We start from the raw sequence: 13,693 nt of genomic DNA, 5'->3' as shown, positions 1-13,693 counted from the left end.
TTGAAATGAGCGAACACAGTGAGCGCCTGTGAGCATTAAGCATCACCAGCACGACACGCACAGATAGGGCAACACCTAGCGAAGGGCACTGGCGTCAAAACGCCAAGAGGCCAGGGTTGTCTGATTTTTCACACTGCGTCCACAGGGCTGAGCACGTGACCCCCAATCACTGTTTGATGAATGAATGAATAACCTACTCAAGAAACCCCGAAAGCACACGAGAACATCACTAGTCGTCAGGGTAACTACGTGAGCCCAAACCACAGCGAAACACCATTTCATACCAACGGGGCTGGATGGAATAAAAAAGACAGACAAGTGTTGGCAAGAATGAGATCGGAATCCTCCTACGCTGCTGGTGGGGATGCAAAATGGTGCAGTTGCTATGGAAAAAGTCTGGCAGCTCCTCAAATGATTAAACACGAGTTACCATATGACCCAGCGATTCCATTCCTTAGAATTATACCCAAGAGAAACAAACACCTAGATCCACAGAAAATCCTGTGCACCGTTCACAATCGCCAAAAAGGTGGAAACCCAAATGTCCATCAACTGGTGAGTGGATACATAAAATATGCTCCGGTCATACAACGGAATATTATAAGGCTAGGATATGGGTGAACCTTGAAAACATTATGCTGAATGCAAGAAGGCAGACAAAAGACCTGTGTATTATATGATTTTATGTATGGATGGGTCCTTTCATTTACTTATTTAGCTAAAAGGTCAGAAGTAATCTCTACACCCAACGTGGGGCTCGAATCCACAAAACTGAGATCAAGAGTCACGGGCTCTGCTGACTGAGCCAGCCAGGCACTCTTATATGATCCCATGTATACAGATCTCCCAAACAGGCAAATTCAGAGCTGGCAAGGTGGGGGGTTGGTGAGCAGAAGAATGCAGTGTTTCTTCTTGCTGTAATGTAAAATGGTCTAAAGTTGTGGTGATGTGTGCACAACTCTGAATAAGCAATTGTGATCTCTGAGTAACATAGGTCTGAACTGTGTGGGTCCACTTATACACAGAATTTCTTCAATACGGTTCAGTACCATAAATGTTCTTTTCTCTGCCTTATGATTTTATTTTCTTTTAAGTAATCACTACACCCAAGTAGTGGGGCTCAGACTCATGACCCAGAGATCAAGAGTCGCATGCTCCTCTGACAGAGCCAGCCAGGTGCCCCTTCCTTACGATTTTCTTGGTTAACATTTTTTTTCTCTAGCTCACTTTATCGTAAGAACACAGTAGGGGCGCCTAGGTGGCTTAGTCAGTTAAGCGTCCAACTTCAACTCAGGTCATGATCTCCCATTCATGGGTTTGAGCCCCCGCATCTGGTTCTGTGCTGACAGCTCAGAGCCTGGAGCCTGCTTTGGATTCTGTGTCTCCCTCTCTGCACCTCCCAGACTCACTTTCTCGGTCTCTCTCTCAAAAATAAAATAAACACTAAAAAAGAACATAGCATAGAATACTTATACAAAGTATGTGTTAATGGATTGTTTTCATTATCGGTAAGGCTTCCGGCCAACAGTAGGCTGTTAAGTTTTTGGGGAGTCAAAGATTATGCACGGGCTTTCGACTTTGCACGCCCCCCCCCCCCATCTCAACTCGTTGTTCAAGGGTCACCTGTAGTGAAAACCATGGAGTTGTACACTTTAAATGAACTTCATGGTATGTGTATCTCAATAAAGCTCAAATAAAGAAATAAGAGTCCACAGGACCAGTTTCTTCTGGGCAGAAGACATGAGAAACTTGCCACCAACACTCCTGAGTCTTGAATTTTGAACCTGGTGATCGTATTACACCTACTTACAAAAATAGGTTAATATTTTAAAAGACGTAAAATGTGTGAAATCGTATCATACACATCTAATTTGTGAAAATTAACCCCAAAGTGCTAGAGGGGGATAGAAATGCCAATTTAAGAAACTGTGGCCCTTCTCAGGGAGGCCCAGGCACCTCTCAAATGGGAACTTCTGCATCACAGCCGATTCCATCAGTGCACATTCCAGCACATTCCAACCCAGAACTGGTGGGGTGGGATGGGCATGTCCAGTACTCTAAGGGCACTCATAAAAGGGCATTGAAGGACAAGGCGGCTTTATAACTGTACCCATGGTAAAAGTGAGTCCCCTGCAATTCTATGGAATATAGAGGGCAGTGGTCCTGAATGGGCTGGGTGAGTATGAAAAGAGTCCAGCTGGTGAGAAGGAAGAAAGTCGGTGTGCAAAGGCCCTGGGGCAGGTACCAACTAGAGCCCCCAGCTGTTTCCCCTCATTCTCAGATTAGCTCGCCTGCTTCTTTCACATTTTTCATCCACTAGCGAGTCTATTCTGAGCTGCTTCCACGGGCTGAACCCTGGGACACAGTGGAACTGTGGTAACACCAGGTACCAAGAGGACAACAGAAGCAGCCATGTGCCCATGTGTAAGTCCTGGCTCCAGAACCAACTTGTTCCTGAAGGCAGGAACTCCAAATCTCTGCTTCTCCATTTGGAAACAGACATTGGTTGAGGCCAACCCGATGGTGCAAATCCAGGGTGCATTCACTAATCTGCTACATGTGGTGGACCCTGAGGGAGACACTGGCAGGCCCAGCACCCGGGCCACCAAAGAGCTGACAGTTGGTGACCTACAGGAGTTCTCTGAATCCTCTTAGCAAACCCACGGGGCTGATTTAATACTCCCAATTTTCAGATGGGAAAACTGAGGCCATGGGGGGAATGTTAAAAACAGTCTCAAGGTCATTGCTGAGGAAACAGTAGGGACAAGATTCAAATCAGGGTCTCTGTGGGCACTGAAACTTGTGATTTCCCTTAGCTATGCCCTCTGCTTCCTTGTCCTCATCAAAATCACTGTCACCCCCAGGAAAAACAATTTAAGGCAATCCCGGGGGGAGACAGGGACAGGGACTCCACCGTCAGAAGGCAGCACCTTCCTTCAGGAGTTCAAACTCAATACCAGATGGGCTAGGAGCTGGCCCTCTGTGTGTGGATAAGAGAAACTGAGGCACCAAGTGGAGGCAAAGGACGCAGCCCAGAGAGCCCGCTCCAGGGGCCTGGCACCCCCAACCCAATTCCCAAGGCTGCCAAAATGAAGCTACCCCAGGTACTGGGGCCCAAGTGACCAGAGCCAAGGGGGTCAAGGGTGAGGCTAGCTCCCTCAACAGGATCACTAGACCCCCAGTTGGGAAGGCTCTCACGGTAAGGGGAAGGACCAAGGCAGGAGAGGCCTGCAGTGGAGTCCAACCCCAGACCTGGGTTCCATTGCTAGGCCCTCCCCTCTGTGCCTTGGTTTGTTCATCTGCAAAATGGAGACTCACTCATCCAACCCACCCTGATAAACTGCAAGGCGCGAGGGACACAGCCCTAAAGGAGACTGGCTATTTCCACGTGCAGTTGTCTAGCGGGAAGACACCGGGAGTGACACATTTACCGCTGGGGTGAGTGTGTCAGAGGGGCTGGGCTGACTCTGGGAGTGAGGTGAAGACAGGGGGACAGAGGGCCACCAAGTCTCGGGCAGGAAGGAGCGAGGTGCAGTCAGAAGACCCCCAGGAGGCCAGCGGCGGCTTGAGGCGAGTGCAGGGGCAACAGGGCTGCTGGGAAAGGGGTGGGACGGGGGGCCCTGGTCTGGTGAGGGGAAGTGTTTCCGCGGGAGCAGTGGGAAGCTTGGAGCAAGGGAGACACAGGCCCAGACCGCCTTCGGGAGAACTCCCAACAAAAACAGGGGAGACACTGAGGGCTGGGCCAGTGGTGGGGCAGGTGGCAGTGGGGCAGCCACAGAGAGAGGATGGTCAGACTCAGGAGTGAGTGGCTAGGAGGAGGGAGCACCAAGGCGAGAATAAATGCCTCCAGTCTGGGACGTGGCAGCTGCTGGGGGAGGTGCTGCATCCCAGGGCTGCAGAAGAAATTCGGGGGGGTTCTCCTAACGGTGGTGTGCCAGTGGCTGCTAAGGGCACGAGGACCGCCCCGCTTCATAGGTGAGGACTGAAGCGCGGCCCTGCCCCTCCCGAGGCGGCTGGACTTGAGGGCCTGACCCCTCACCGGGAACCGGCACCGGATGGGAGCTCAGCTTGGGGAAAGCTCAGCGACGAGAGTGCTGAGGTCCCTGGGGTGACAGCGAGAACACACACAGGGAGGCGCTCCCAAAGGCGAGAACCAACCTGACATTCAGGCTGGGGTCCCCCAGGCCTTGTGAACCCCAGCCTCACAGCCCAGCACCCAGGGCTTTGACGCCTTAACCATTTGGCGGGGGGAGGCAATTAGTGCCAACGGCTCAACCAGTCAATGCACAGGAACCCCCTCCACGGTGCAGGGGAGTGGGGTGGCAGGGCTTGAGATGCAGAGACCCTGTGTGGCCTTGCTGTCCCTGCAAGGGCAGCGAAAGACGAGGGCTTGGCTGGTTTTAGAAGCATAGGACAGGTCACCCCCAGGCTCCCCTCCTTCCCTCCCTGGGCAAATGCCCCAATCCAGTCCTCTGGACTCAGAAAGAACGGCTGTCCTGGCTCTCCCTGAAGCCCCTTAGCCACACTAGCCCTGTGAGGGGAGGGACCATGGAGCACGACGGGCTCCCAGAAAACAGGTCTATAGTACCTGCTGCCTAGGCAGTGGTGATGGAGCCAAGAGTCGGGGGTTTCTAAACCATCCAGCAGTCCTGTCCCCGCCAAGCACACTGCATGGCTCTCCCACCCGCGCCAGGCGTCTGTCCCGGCTGTGCACCCTGCCGGGAGAACCCTTTTCCTCCCACTGCCCACACCTTCCTCTCCCACTGTTACCCCCTGGCTCTGAGAATTCTCCAGACTGGAGAAGATGCCCTTCTTCTGCACACTCTCCCCGGCTCCCACACGCAGAGCCCTAATGCTTACCTCTGAGAAAACTAAATCCCACTCGACTAGAGAATCCTTAAGGGCAGAAGACCTCACAATGTGGCATATTAGCCTGCCCATCTTCTGGGGTCCCCAGACTCCCCTCGAAGGAAGGGGCGGCTCCCAGCCCTATGCAGGGCCAAAGGGACCCTCCCAGCATCGCTAGTGTCCTGGCCCCAAACACGAGCAGGTCTCCCAGTGAGATGCAAGGGCCCAGCACTCCGTTTCCATGACCTCCCAAGTCACTCAACAAATATTTGCCAAGCGCCTGCCTGGGGCATGAAGTGCCTGGGAGCCCGGGGCAGGCCATGAGCGAGACAAGGCCTGCCTCCAGGGCTCATGGTCCAACAGGGAACGTGGTCTTACATCCAGAGTTCCACAGATCAACATGCCGCATGTGTGGGCCTGTAACATTACAGCTGACATATTGGAGCGGGGACGGGGGGTGGGGGGGGGGCAGATATAACGAGACGGTGGTGGAATGGGAGCATAGCCCTCAACGTACAGGGAGACCATGCAGAGTCCGGAGACAGAAGCAGGCACAGTCCTTCCAGAAAGTGAAGGTAAACGAAGGCTGGTGCTGGGCCCAATCCTTCGTTAGTTTCTCTCTTCCCAGGGATTGAACCCAGACCGAGGGCTCTGCTCTGGACCCAACTGTGCCTCCTCGCCCCAATTCATGGGTTGAACTCTTACCCCCCAACACGTCTGTATTTGGAGATGCAGTCTTTAGGAGGTAATTAAGATTAAACAAGGGCCTAAGAGTGGGAGCCCTGATCTGCTAGGACCAGTGAGTCTTAGAGAAGGGAGAGATTTCTCTCTCTGTAAGGACACACACCAAGGCCGTGTGGGCACATCTGGTCTTGGACTTTCAGGCTCCAGAAGTGGGAGCCATGTCTGTTGTTTCAGCCACCCCGTCTCTGGCGTGTTGTTATGGCAAGCTGGCTCAAGACAGGCTTGAAGTAGCATCCTCTCGCCTACAACTCCCCCGTGGAGCCCCTGTCCTGGGCTTCCTATGGGTGCCAGACGTGTATATGTCCCAAATACTAACTCGACGTGCCTGCGGCCAAACCCCTCCCCACACCCCCAAGTCCGCCGGCCAAAGCTCTCACCAGCTCCAGCCTTCCTTGCTCAGGCCAACACCCTGATCTGACCCCCAAACTCTTTCAAAACCTGTTCTCACCACCTGCTCTTGGGACTTCCTAGAATGCTGTCCCCGAGATGGCCACAGCTCGTCACACCTGCCCAGTCACTTATCTCAAACTCCCAAAGACAGAACCTCTCCCAACCCCAATTCCTTCGCTTCTCCTGCTTGATCTTTCCTCCTTGGTGCTTCCTACCATCTAGCTAGCTAGATGCATCCTTGGCTTTGTGTCAGTTCCACCAGGGCAAGGTGCCTGCCTATCCGGTTTATATTGCAGTGTTCGCTGCCCCCTAGGACCAGACAGGTACACAGTGGGTGCTCAATAGTTGTTTGTGGAATGAAAAATTATTTCCGTTACTTCCAACCTAACTCCCCTTTTTGTTCCACATGAATGTGACCCAAACAGGGTGGGAGCCCCCAGGGCCAGTGTGGAGGGTGCCGCGCAGACCGGTGCCCCCCTTGGGCAGCCGCACCAGGCGGGTGGCCTGCAGTCAGGGTCCCGCTCTGAGCTCAGTGTCACTGCATTTCAGATTGCCACCAACTGTTCACACTACTGCCTGATCGTGCCGGGGTGCGGCAGGCTTGAACTGCAAGTGCTTGGGTGGCAGGGCGATTCCTGGGAGTGGAAACTGGCAGGGATTTGGAAAGGGAGCTCCAAACGCCCCAGGCAGCACAAGCTAGGGGTACAGATGTGCGCCATCACCAGGGACGGACTGTCTGTCTTCCCGGCTGACTTTCCAGGGAAGCTGTGAGCTGCCCGATGTAGTGCAAGCCAGTTCAGGGAAACCACCAACCCCAAGTGAAAGGACCAGAGGCCCTTGGAAAGCCCCACAGGACTTCAAGCAGCTCAGCAGGAGGTCAGAGTAAGGTGGGGGGAGGGGATATACCCCCAGGCTGCCAGAGCAGCCTTCCTGGCCCAGAGCCATTCTGACCCTCACTAGGCGCCAACTGCAAAGCAGCTGAGGCAAACATTTGCTAATGAAGAACAAAGTGTTACCTGACTGTACAGATCTCTACTGCTGGCATTTAAAAAAAAAAAAAAAAAAAAAAAAAGGACTTTATTATTATTTTTTTTTAGTAATCCCTACACCCAACACGGGGCTTGAACTCACAACCCCAAGATGAAGAGTCGCAAGCTTTTCCGACTGAGCCAGCGAGGCACCCCCCTACTGTTGGCATCCCCCCCCCCCAAAAAAGTGGCCATGATATCCACAGTGGGTGACAGGATTGTGACAGGGCATTAGCTGGCAAGTAGCATTTACATCGCCCCTACTGTGCACCTGCACAGGGCAAGGGCTCTGTTACACTTCTCTCTCTGGTTTCTGAGGAAGAAACAACTCTTCCCGCCATTTTCCGGGCGTAGAGAGCAAGGCCCAGAATTGCGCCCAGGCCCTCTGGCTCCTGTCCCAGAATCGGAGGTAACAGTGGCTGAGGCTTCCTCACCACGGCTGGCCCATGCCAAGCTCGTCCCCCACGTGGTCCCATCGCTCCCCGAGGCACGCAGGCCACCGTGACTAGACCCATCCCATGGATGGGAAAACTGGGGCTCAGAGAGGCCAGAGCTGGGGCTCTTTATCTTCACTGGGTATGTCTTCTCCATAAATGGGATCTCGGGTGCCCTCTGAGGGCCAGGCTGCGTGCCGTTCCTGCCTCCCCTACAGGAGGCCTTCTCCTTTGCCCAGCCTCCCCCAGCTACTCCCTCCCCTTCCCCCCTGCCACCTCTGGGAAATGAGCAGTCCAGTCCCACGCTTGCCCCAGGGTCTCCCTCTCTCCTCCCACTCTCCCTTCCTCCGCCCACAGCAGCAGCTCCTACAAGGAGACAGGCAGCAGCTCTACCCCCCACCCCAAGCCCACCTTTCGGAGTTACACCCTAATCCCTGTGTGCCTTCAAACTTGAAGGAGGAGGTGGTGGCAGGCACACAAAGGGTCGTGGAGGGAGTGTCACATGCTAAGGCCCTGAGGTGACGTTGGTGTAGCTAAGGCAGGAGGCCTGGAGGGCTGGAGGGCAGGTGGTTCCTGGGAAGGGGCCTGTCAAAACGGGCTTGGAAGGCGATGCAGGACCTTGGCAGGGCTTAAGAATACGAATCTTGTTATTTTACACAAAGCGCAAAGCTTCCTGCTTAGAATTGTGCTTCCTTTCCTCTACACCGCCAGAAAACATCTCCCCGTAGCGGCGCTGACAGCCTGACATCAGTCTTCCCACCTCGAAAAGGGGCTAACAGCAGCAGCCACCTCCCGCGGCCATTTCAAGGACTGAACCAGCAAGCAATGCAGGCAGACTGGTGCTTACCCTGAGTCCGGGACCCGGTAACACCAGCTGTTATCAGCCACGTCCCCTCTGTTCCTCCCCCTAAGCCCCTCGCAGGGCTGTAAGGTCTCTGACAGCAGCGGCCACCTCCTACACCCCCAGAACCTTATGCCATTTCATGATTAATCGAGCAGTACTTGCTGAGGGCTCCCTCCCTGCCCCAGTGCCTTCCCAGCATCATCAAACACCCCAGACACCAATCTCTGTGCTCCTCATGGTAACAACACAGCGAGGATGCCCCGACCTTGTGGCCACTGGGACCAGATCACTCTTTGGCGGGTGGGGGGAGGGGGGATGGACGGACCATGCTATACATTACGTACGATGCTGAGCAGCATCCCGGACCTCTATGCTCACTAGAGGCCAGTACCAGCCCCAGCTGGGACCACCAAACACGTCTCCAGACATTTCCCCAACACCCCTTAAGAGGAGGCAGAATCATTCCTCATTGAGAACCACTGCTGCACAGGCATGCCTGCTTGTCCCCACTCATCAGAGGAGGACACAGGAGGTGCCCGAGGTCGCAACCTTTGCCCAGGGTCTCATGGCTGAGGAGGATGGGAATCAGACTCTCCACTAGACCGTGGTTGCTCACCTTCAGCCACCCCCCGCCTAATTCAGAAAAGAGTCACAGTCCTCACAGAGGGCCCTTGGGTCTCGAAGGATGCGGAGACCTTCACCAAAGGAGGCAGCACAGGAGAGATGGGACGAAGACCACAGGCAGGCACTGGGCACAACCTCTAACAGCCAGCCACTAGACCGGATTCACTTCACTGCAGCTGCAAGCTGCAGCTCACAGGGCTCTCCAGGGGGGACCCAGAGAGCAGAGGCAGGGGGACGAGCCTCCCCCGCACACCCCTGCTAGGCACAACGGGTGCCGAGGGCCTGGGGAAGGAGGAAAGGGATCGGGGTGATGAGGAGCCGGGAGGACCCCAAGAGGGAGCACAGGCTGTTCAAGCAGCGCCGCCTCGTCTTCAAGCCCAGGGGGGCTCGTCATCGCCTCAAACACAGGCTCCCTTCTCCATCAACCTGCTCTGGCCCTGACACTGATGAACTCCGAGTCAACCTGGCTGGACCAACCCCCAACCCTCTTCAAACCCGCGCCTGCAGGCTGACCCCAACGACAGATCCTGCAAGACTGACAAAAACTCAGCTGTCCTCACAGCCTTGCTCGCTGGGGCTCCCCACTGGCCGGCCAGACTTTAAAAGGCCTGGAGGCAGGCCAAGGGGTCTGGGCTTTCATCTGGGGGCAGCGGGGAGATCCAGGAGACCCTGCGACCCGGGTGCTTTTCTGTAAATGGCACTAAGGGTCTTCATTTCCACACTGGGGTCACCCCCCTCACTCCTTCTCTCACGAGGACAAGATATTTAGAGTACTTAGCAGGAGGCTGGCACATGCTCAATAAAGGCTTTCAATGTGCTGTCCCCTCTGCCCAGAACATTCGCTCCTCCCCTGCCCCAGCTTCCCTCACCAGGCCGATTTCTTCTTATTCAGGGCTCAGCTCTCCCACAAGCCGTGCCTGACCACCCAATTTGAAATTCTCCACTGTCCCCCCACCCCCCCCCACCGGATCTGTTATTCAAGGCTGTTCCCCCACCCCCACCCCTAGCAGGCAGTCGACACCCTAGTGAAATAAAACTGTCCCAAGGGTCCCCTTACTTGTTGTACTTGCTATTTTGGCCTCCTCTGGCACCCCAGGTCTGTGTGCCCCGAAGTCTGCACAGAAAAGCAGCCTTTGAGGACCTTCTCCTCTAGCTCCAGAGGCAGCTCAGAGCCACTGTCCTCCTCTGCCATCCACACACCACGGCCAGCCCCCACCAGTCGCTGGCCCCATTCCAGCCATGTGACCAGAGGTAGCCACCCCCGGCCTCAGTACCCAGCCCTGAGCCCCAGTCTGTGCCACAGCAGCCAGCCTCGGCCCAACCAGACAGGGAAAAGGCGCCTTTAAGTGGGGCTGCCGGCCCAGTTCCTCCCGCTCCCAGAACCAGGAGGCTAGCCAGGGAGAGGAGGGCAGGGCCCAGGTGGGATGGGTTCGAGGAACTACAGGCCGACTGGGGGAAGGCAGGGAAGGAGGGTGACAACCCATCATTAAGCCCAGGCCCAGCTGATAACCACTCGACCCAGCAGTTTGTGGCTCTTGCCTCAGGTGTGGAAGATCCCAGAACACACTGGTAACAATTAGCCCAGAGAGAGCAACGAACGCTGTTGACGTCTGACCGGGAACCAAAGAGGGGGAAAAAGACAAACCAGGCAAGCAGAGCTCGATGCAGCTCTGGAGCTAGGCTTCGTCCTCGAGACTGCCTCCCCGAGCCAGCCCACAGTTCCGTGACCCCTGACCTCTGGGCTCCCAGAGGTCAGCCGGGGGATGAGGTGTGACCAGGCCCCTGAGAAAGACGCTTCCACTGTTCCCGCCCCTGGAACGCCAGGAAAACTCTGTCCGCAAGGGCACGGATCCATTCCTTGGGAGGGCCACGAGGAAACGCCCGGGCACAGGAGCCCCGCCAGGGAATCCCAACAGCGGAGCTCCTCCAGCCATGCCCCTCAAAAGCCAGCTGGGGAGACTGTGGGTTTGAGCCGAGGGTCCGTCAGTCCCAATCTGCCACCCGAAGCCTGACCTTCCTCCCATCATGGAGAAGGCGGAAGCGGATCCAGTGGTGGGCCGGCAACCGACGAGCTCATCCCAGGGCCTGGCCCCAGGGGGCACCTCACAGGCAGAGCCCCGGGGCCAAGAGACCCAAAGGCCTGGGCCAGGGTGCAGACACCAGACTTGGTATCATCAGGAGCCTCCAAGACCCGATGAACAGAGCTTTATTCGCTCCCCTCCCAGTCCTTCACCCCTGGGGAGCTGGTGCCTGGGAGGCCATGGTATAAGATGGTGGGTGGCTGCGAGGTCCCATCGCCTGGGCTGGAGCCCCGAGGCTCTGCTCACAAAAAGTGGGGAAAGAATCTAGCACCCCAGGATACTCAGGTAAGGGCAGCTGGGCGGCCTCCCGGCAGCTAGGTGTTGCGGACTTTCCCAAGCTCTCCACACAAACACCCACCCGGTGGGCCAGCGCTTTGGAAAAGCCAGCAGAGGCTTGCTCCAAGGGTAGGTCGGGGACCCAGAGCCCGAGAGGGATGAGGAAAAGAGGACACAGCCCAGGTCTGGCCCGGAGCGAACACCTGGTGGGGGAAGGGGTGGCATGTGCCTTTGGATCGCACTAGTTTCTCGGGACGCCCCGTGTCTCCACTAGCCGAGCCCAAAGGCGCTGTTTCCCCCCACCCCCCCGCCCCCGATCTCCTACAGTAGTTCCTCAACCTACCTGATGGCCCCCGGATCTGGCCTTCCCCCCGCCCCGCGCATCTCTCCAAGCCCTAACCTCATATGACCCCTGCAAACATCTCTGGGATCTCCTATCCGCCCCCACCCGAACTAACTCCGCCCACACCCACCCTGCCCCACTTCCTGGGCTTCTCCTCAGCCGCCCCCAGGCCTGTAACCTGACCCACCCACCTCCTCCGGCGCCCGGACACTACCTGCAGGTCGGCCCCTCCCCGCCCCCCCCCCCCTCCGGGCCCTTTCCCTCCGGCCGCGCCTCTCTCCCTCCTCCCCCCACTCGGCCGGCCCAAAGCCCGACTCCTCCCCCCTCCCCCCCCCCCCCCCGCCCCGGCCTCCCCGGACGCCTCCTCACTTTTCTTCCTCCGGCCTTCCAACTTCCCGGGCCTCCGGCACCTGCCCGGGCACAGCTCCGAGCCCCCAGTCGCCGAGAGTGGGGGGGGGGGGGGTTGGTCTGGGCCCGATCCCGCCACCCCCAAGCCCCACGGCCCGGCCCGGGACTGGACACTCAAGGCCGCTCGTGAGGGCCGGGCCTCTCCGCACTCGCCGGCCCGGGCAGAGTGCAGGCTGCGGACCCGGTTCCTTTTCTGTCGGAGGAGGCCCCCCCGGCCCTCCCCGCTCAGCCCTCAGCCGGCCCTCGGATGCCCTCGGGCCGCCCCGGAGAGAGGAGGCCGGAACCGGGCCTGGGGCGGGCCGCCTCACCTGCGCCGTGGCCGCGCTCCGGGGGCTCCCAGCGGGCTCCGCAGCGGCGGCTGGGGCCGGGCCTGGGCCCGGGGCGCGCCCCCCTGCGCCGGGGCCTCGGCCTCCGCCTCCGCGGCCTCCGCGGCCTCCGCCTCAGCAGCAGCGGCAGCCGCGGCGGCCATTCATTGTGGGCCAGGCCGCCCCAGCCGAGCGCCGAGCGAGCGCAAGCCGCGCCGCCGCCGCAACCCGGCCGGGGAGGAGCGGCCGCGGCCCCGCCCCCCTGCCCGCCTCCGGCCCCGCCCCCGAGACGAGGCCAGCTGAGCGCCGAGCGCGCCCCTTCTCACCTCGGTTTTCTCCCTTTGCCCCTCAGGGTCCCCCGCCTGTTCCGCTCCGGTCTGCCGGAGAATTCGACTCCCGACCCTGCCACTTCCTAGTTCCGCGACCTTGGACAAGTCTCTTCGCCTTTTCGATCATTCGTTTCCTGTAAAACGAAAACAACAATGACTTCTACTTATTGTGCCTGGCACTGTTTTAGGCACTTAACGGGCATTATCTCGTTTAAACGCCACAGTAACATTTTTAAGTAGAAATGACTACACACTTATACACCCTTCATAGAAAGAGAGGCACACAGAAATGAAAAATACCTACTGAAGATTACCAGCAAGCACGTGATGGAGGGTGCCAGGATTCAAACCCCGAATCAAGAATCGACGATGAAATTAATGCTTTCGTGTTTATGCCACACCTGATTCTGTTCTAAGCATTTAACCTGCACTAAGTCGTTTAAAACTCACCACAACACAATAACGAACGTTAAAAAGTTGTGTCCATTTTGCAAATGGGCAAACTTAAGCTTAGATGGAGACAAGAACAAGTAGCAAGGCTAGCTGGGACTGGAATCCAGGCAGCGCAGGCCACTATGCTCCCCTCCCGTCCTACACAGTTAGAACCTCCTGAGAACTTACTACGTAAGAGGGGATGCTTTGCACACTTTCCAGGCATTCTGTCCCTTAATTTTTGCTCTATATTGGAAGTTAGCATTCCTATTTAACAGGTAAGGAAAGTGAAGCCCAGAGAGTTTAAGTAACTTGCCAAGACCATGTGATAGGACTGGGATTCAAACTCAGTAAATCTGATTTCAGAGCCTTAATTATTCCTGCAGAGTGCCCTGGAATAATGTGCTTACAGCACTCAGTGCACAGAAGCCGATCAGTAGATGTTGAATTTCTCCGCTTACCGCCCCTTTTCTGAGCCTCACCTTCCTCATCCGTGAAATGGGGCGAGTGATGCGTCCCCTCCCAGGGGAGCCGACGTGATTAAGGCTATCCACACTACACTTTCCGAGCTTTCCGCCGTACATTTTGATCCCGGCCACCCTCTGTA

General features: G+C 56.9%; 1 protein-coding gene across 3 annotated transcripts in view; it reads right to left on the bottom strand.

Annotated features, from left to right (window-relative positions):
* The window catches only part of NACC1 (nucleus accumbens associated 1), a 19,664-nt gene extending 5,971 nt beyond the window's left edge, over positions 1–13,693 (bottom strand). Inside the window, exons 1-2 of one of the 3 annotated variants that reach the window (XM_045492143.1) lie at positions 13,569–13,693; positions 12,652–12,788 (exon numbers count right to left, since the gene is read on the bottom strand). The gene's annotated coding sequence lies outside the window, so the exon portion shown is untranslated. Of the gene's footprint in view, positions 1–12,328; positions 12,538–12,651; positions 12,789–13,568 lie in introns of those variants that run through there. The other 2 variants (XM_045492142.1, XM_045492144.1) reach the window with 2 other exon arrangements.

The sequence above is a fragment of the Leopardus geoffroyi genome, chromosome A2 (assembly GCF_018350155.1).
Source record: "Leopardus geoffroyi isolate Oge1 chromosome A2, O.geoffroyi_Oge1_pat1.0, whole genome shotgun sequence".
In the NCBI taxonomy this organism is placed as follows: Eukaryota; Metazoa; Chordata; class Mammalia; order Carnivora; family Felidae; genus Leopardus; species Leopardus geoffroyi.
This window is presented reverse-complemented; position numbering and strand designations above follow the sequence as displayed.